Source organism: Mastomys coucha, unplaced genomic scaffold, assembly GCF_008632895.1.
Source record: "Mastomys coucha isolate ucsf_1 unplaced genomic scaffold, UCSF_Mcou_1 pScaffold7, whole genome shotgun sequence".
NCBI classification, from domain to species: Eukaryota; Metazoa; Chordata; class Mammalia; order Rodentia; family Muridae; genus Mastomys; species Mastomys coucha.
The window spans coordinates 50,944,131-50,950,759 of NW_022196913.1; positions in this window are offsets into that span (position 1 = coordinate 50,944,131).

The window sequence follows — 6,629 nt, forward strand, 5'->3', positions numbered from 1 at the left end:
GGAGGGAGGGAGGAAGGGAGGAAGGAAGAAAAAAGAACCAAAGAAAGAACCGAAAAAAAGAAAGAAAAACCAACCAAACAAACAAACAAAAAACAAAAATGAAAACAAAACTAAATCCTACCTGCTCGTAAATTCACAAATCTACTTGGAGTGGAAAACCCAAGTCTGCCCCCCTGAAGGAATTGCACAAATGAATCACAGGATGAGATCTGGCTGGGTGCCTGGAAGCTGCTGAGGTCACAAAACTCATTACTGAGAAAATAAGCCTGGAGTCAGGTGCTCCTCTGATTGGCTTCGCTGCAGAGCGGCGCTTCCCCCTGTCTTTCCCAACATCCCACCTCTGCTGATTAAAAGCACTAAGTAATGTCTGAGTGTGTGACTTCGGGAGTCTGGCAGAGACTCATCATGGACTCCTGCATGGCGGGTGCTTCCTGGTTTTAGCCAAGCTGCGTCTTGCTGTGTCTAGAGGTGCCACGGCAGTTAATGGGAGTGATCTGCTCCAATTCCGGCTATTTTCGGCTCCTTTGCTTTTCTTAGCCATGGATTTCTTCTTCTAAATCCGCCTGACTGAATTGGAAGCCGCCCAGAATCTTATTCTTTAGAAATCACATTTGTGCATCGAGGGTATATATTTGTCGTCACCGCCCACGCTCCAGCCACTTTCTGAGAAGAGCGGGGCCAGTCACGTGACAGCCATCAGTGTATTTGCACCCTTTTTTTTTTTTAATTCTGTTTAAAAACATAATCTGCATTACAAATTGCAACGATTCTTGTATGGAGTAAGTCATCATTCAATAAAAAGCACAAATGTGTGCCTGTCACATTCCGCATAATAAACTGCAAGTAAATACATCTTTTCTTAGTCCAAATCAGTCAGGAAATGATGTCTTTATTTTGTCGGTTATGCACCAAGTTTGCAATCAGCTTTATTCTTGATTCTCTCAGGCCAAGTTTGTACAGCTTTTAAGAACACTCAGTAGCTGTGCTTTTGCCCACGACGCTTAGACACCTGAGGGCAGTAAGGTGTTCTGATTTCTTCACATCTCTCTCTTGTCATTACCCACAGCCTCGCCACCGACTTGCTCTCGTACGGTAGGAGAGATTTGACACAGTGCTCTATGCTAGTTGGCTTTAATTATCAATTTGACCCAGCCTACACTCACCGGAGCAGAAAGGCTTTAGGTTGGGGCTAACCCAGATCAGATGGTTCTGAGGACAAACATATGAAGAATTTTATTGGTTATTGATTAACACCAGCGACCCGGCTTGCTGTGGGCAGCACCATCCCTAAGCCCAAGGTCCTAGGCTGTAAAAGAAAGCTAGCTGAGCAGAAGTCAGAGAGTAAACCAGCTTGCAGCACTCCTCTGTAGTTTCTGCCTCAGACTCCAGCTTGAATCTCTACCTTGACTTCCTTCAGTGATGGACTGTGGAAACCAAATGTATCTCTTTCCTCTCTAAATTGCTTTCTGTTGCAGTGTTTATCACGGCCTCCGACAAGAAACTGGAGCAGTGTGTTAGAATAGATAAGACTACATCAGGAGGAGGCATTGCACCCTAGCTGCCTGGGTGGGTGGGGTGCACAGTCTGTAAGGGAGTGTGGAAAACTGGGTTAGAATCGTCTTCTCACTCATATTAGGTGTGTTGATCTTGGGAATATAATTTAGCCTCCGAGATCTTCAGTTCCCTTATCTACAAAATGGGGATAATTGACACCTTGTAAGATAGATGCAGTATCTCTAAGTTACATGTGTGTTATGTTGGTTTTGAGGTCCCTGCTCAATTAAGTGCTAACTGGTGATACAGGTGTGTTCGTTACTAGTGACACAAGCTGACTGAGATTTGTGAACTGTGGACAGATGGGCTTCTTGCCACTTTGTGATCTCTGAATTTCATTGTAAAGTTGGCCCTGTTACTCTCACTTCAGAAATAAAGAAGGGACAGGTAGGAAGCCAGAGTTCGGTTTCCTGTTTGTATTCCCAGCTGAGGACGTCCTTGTCAGGAAGATACATGCCTCTGAGTTTGAATTCTCAGAACCCATGCTAATACGCAGACTGTAATCCCCGCGCCCCTAGGAGGCGGATATGAGGAAATAAACCCTCAAGGGAACAGGAGAAGAGAAATCCTGTCTCCGGATGGAAGGCAAGGACCTACTCCTGAGATTGTTTCTGCCCTCCATACACCTGCCCTCCATGACAACCTCCCCTCCCCCATTTCATGCAGCTGAATGCACATGAGAACACACACAGAGACAAATAAAAATGATTGACTAAGTTTGATTCTTTTATTAAACGCTCCTAGCCACTCCACTTACACTCAAACAATCAGCTTCCTTTCTGCCCCAGGATCTTTGATCTTCCTGGGAAATTCTGTCTTCAGATCTTCATGCCTTGAGTATTTCTATTTCTGGCCCAGATGCCCCCTCCCTAGGGAGGTTTGACTTGGATGCCTATTTAACACAGGTTTCAAATCCCAGCCAGATTCCACACCTCCGGCATTTTATACCCTTTGCCCTCAAGTAAGGTGAATTTCAGGACATGACGGTTAAGAACATGAAATCATGGATAACGTGGTGGCTGGGCATGCAGCTCAGTCAGCAAGATCCTCACCTAGCATCTATGAGGCTCTGGGTTCAATCACCAGCACTGCATGAAAGGGCATAGTGGTGCAGGGCTCTAACCAGAGATGGAGGCAGGAGGAGCCGAGGTTCAAAGTCACTCTGAGCCACAACAGTGCTTCTCAACCTTCCTATGGCTGTGACCTTTTCATATTGTTCCTCATGTTATGGTGACCCTCATCAGTAAAATTATCTTATTTCTATTTCGTAACTGTAACTTTGCTGCTGTTATGATTAGTAATGTAAATATGATATGCACCCTCTGTGAAAGGGTCATTCAGAACCCACAAGTTGAGAATTGCTAAGCTACATGTAATATTTCATCTCTGGGAGCAAGGAGGAAAATTATGTGGTCTGTGTTTAAATTTTGACACTACCCTTACTGATGTGACTTAGAAATTGGCTTGACTTCTCTTTTTATGTCTTTTCCATGTCTATAAGATGGGGGTACTGATTTCCCTCATGGTGTACCGTTTCTGGGTGAGGGAGGAATAGCTCTAGTCCACACACAGCGGGAAAGCCGACATCTGATACAGAGTGCACGTCCCGTGCATACTATCCAAGCCTCCAAGGTGAACTATAAGAAACACTTCACTCTCTGACATTATCTCAGCTTTTGTGTGCTTGCTGTCTGCCTTCTCCCTTACTGTGTCCAGCAACAGGAATGACACACAGTGGAGAATCAATACACACACTGTTAACAGCTTAAAGTGACAGGGATGTGATGTGGGATAATGGAATGTGCTGATAGTGAATCCCAAGTTCTTGGAGACTTTCTGTCTCTTCCCCATGGACCGTGTCTCTTCTCTACGCCCCTCCCCAAGTTCTCCCTTCCCTCTGACTCTGTCCCCTGTGCCTCAAGAATAGCTTCTAACCAGTGCCCTCATGGGTCCTTGTGACCCAGGCATGCAACCTCATCAACTGTTTCAGCTGAGAAGGAAAAAGAGGCCACCATGAACACTGTGGAGAGCAACATCAATTCTAAACCCACCCAGTTGAGGTGAGCAATGGATTGACTATAAAAATCCATGTCACCATAAATGTAGTGCAGTTGTAAGACCTGAGAGTGTCTCTGTTAGCCACATATACACACCAACACACTTATGCCTTAAAACAAGCACACACTCATGTCAGGCTCTTCCATGGCTAACACAAGTTGGGTACACCCATGAGGTGTAACACTCAGGCCCACGGAGGTTGGCTGGCTCTGTGGGCTTTCCAAGGAATGCAGCCTGACCAGTGGTCACAGTACCTCACTCCTGTCTCTTTACCCAGACAAATGCCAACACGTCTGCCACCATTCCTCATTCATCCTGGTCTCAGAGCCTGCCACCTTTGGGCGGTCTTCTCAGCAAATTTCAGTGTGGTCAGACCCGAGGTGACATGTGTCCCTGCTCATCTGAAACAGCCCTGATTTAAAGTGTTCCAGTTTAGATGTCATATGTCTTTGGTTCCACAGTTACAGTCAGCTTCCACAGCCAGCCCCCAAAGGGAGTGCAGAAGCCATGAGTGTTGTTTCTCCTTTTCCTGGATGCCAGCCACTGATTCTTCTCAACAGAACAGTGAGTCAATAATCCTGGCCTGTTCTGTTTCTAAAATGAGGGGAAAGGGATGAAAGAATGTCAGTGTGCCAAGGTTATAGGGCAAGGTTGGAATGAAGATGCACTATAATAAAGATATAATGATCTGTAACAAAGTAAAACAGGGGAGTCTAGTCTCCTCCACTTCTGAAAGCCAAGTCCAGACGTGTGTGTGTTTTCCTGTTGAGAGCAGATATCACCGTGAAAAGCTGTCTATACAGCAGATTCCCTTCACAGCCTATGTGCCTGTTGAATTTCAATCAAACGTACATTGCTGAGCATTTATGCATTCTTCTGTAACAAACGGACTTGAAAATCTAATAACGATATACACAAATGTGCCTGAGCGAATACAGAGGCACACTGGGATGTAGCTTTCCATGCACAAGCTCTTACTGAGAGTGTGCTCCCTGGGCAGTCCTGCATTTACACACCTATTTCATTGGCTCTCATGTCATTTTTACATGCATATGGGTGTGCATTTTTTCATGCATATATGCATGTTTGCAGGTATGTGGGTGAATGTGGAAGTCAAACATTCTTTGGAGACCCCTGCTTCTGCCTCCTGTGCACAAGGGTTACATTTAATTCAGCGTTTGTGTGAGTGCTGGGGATACAAACACCAGTCTTCCTGCTTCTGTGGCAAATATTTTACCTGCAAAGCCATCTCCCCGGATCCCACACTCACTGTGCTTGTCATTAGATCCTGAGGATCTATTAAGTGACCTCCAAGGACCCTCTGTGTCCTCAGGTCCTGAGTAAGAGTCTAATTCTTTGAAGGATGAAACAAGCTTTGTATTTTTCTTATTTTGCATTCTACCCACTACATAAATGATAAATGAGAATTTTCTAAATGTAGATATTCACAGACTAGGGCTTGGGGTGGCTCAGTGGTAGTGTGCTTGCCCAGCATGCATTCCTCAGCACTACGGATGCAAAACAGAACGAGGCAAAGACATTTAAAAGCTCAAGTAATTATGTGTCTTTTTCTCGTACACAGCAAAAACTCCTGCATATGCGGAGGGCATGAAGCAAGTGTATAGGGAACATAATAAGTTCAATAAATAATAGGCAAGTGCTTGATACATTTGAAAATGCTTGAGGGAGGAGCAATTGGGGAATAGCAGGGTCCATGTGATCTGAAGGGAGAAAGGAGAAAAGACGGAGAGAGTCTTAATTAAGAATTAGGGAGGAAGATAAATATAGAAGGCAAGAGGAGGGCACGATCACAGTAAAGACGTTGGAAAAAGTCAGGAATCATATTATTAACTGTCTTCCTAAAACTACATCTATACTACATGCAAGTTTGCGTATGCATATGCATGCATAGTTTAAATAAAAATTTTCCATCTAAACCGACAATGCACCCCTCCCCCAAAAGCAATAGACTATCTAATAAAAGCCTCACCAGGCATGAGAAATTTGACCATGAATCATTGGTCAAGGGTGTCCAAGAGGCTCCCGAAACATTACAGGCTATTCTATTGCTCTTGGCTGCCCCCCCCCACCCACCCACCAAAAAGTGAGAGTAAATCTGCTGAGATAGCATCAAGAGGAGCCAAGCTGGATCTGACCCAGGAACCTCTTCTGTGAGGACTGCTTCCACAACACCAAAAGGTGTCACGTAAGCTTCCAAAGGAGGGACCAGTCCTGGGAACCATACCTGGGAACCACAATGATGACTAGCATGACAATGATCCTAAGGGTTCAGAAGTGGCGCAAATACCAAAAGCTCTCTAAGTGGATGTAGGACTCACTCAACGGAAGATTAATCATGTCTAGTACCGAAAAACCTAGCCAACTAACCACTTAGTGAATCCATGATCTTGGAGGAGAACCTACAATCACCACTTTACTAAGCCAGCATAATCCCTAACTACATTCTAAATCTTTGTCCTTACATCCATGGATAAGTGTGATCTTTAACCCTCATCAAAGACACGTCTCTTTATAATAGAAGCAAATAATCATAGAAAAACACAACCAGTCAAGGTGCAGAGCTTTGAGTCCCTACTCCAAGAGATCCATCCACAACTCACTCCTGCACCTAAGGCTCAGGGATCATAGCAGAAGAAAGACTGGGAACCACAATGATGACCAGCATGACAATAATCTTAAGGGTTATTGCAAGAGGCAAAGAAACAGGAAGTTGCTAGATGGTGTCTCCTAGAAAATGTCAGAGAAGCTATACCCATGAGGTCTCACTGGCATGGCTGACTGGGCATGACTTGCACAAAGTCACTGCTGACATGATAAGTGGAAAGATCCCAAAGCCTCAAGCCAAGACAAAGAAGTAGGGCAGCTAAGGAACACAGAGTGGGAGGAGTGGGCTTCCCCAGCTAAGGAATACAGAGTGGGAGGAGTGGGCTTCCCCAGCTAAGGAATACAGAGTGGGAGGAGTGGGCTTCCACAGGGAAGGAATACAGAGTGGGAGG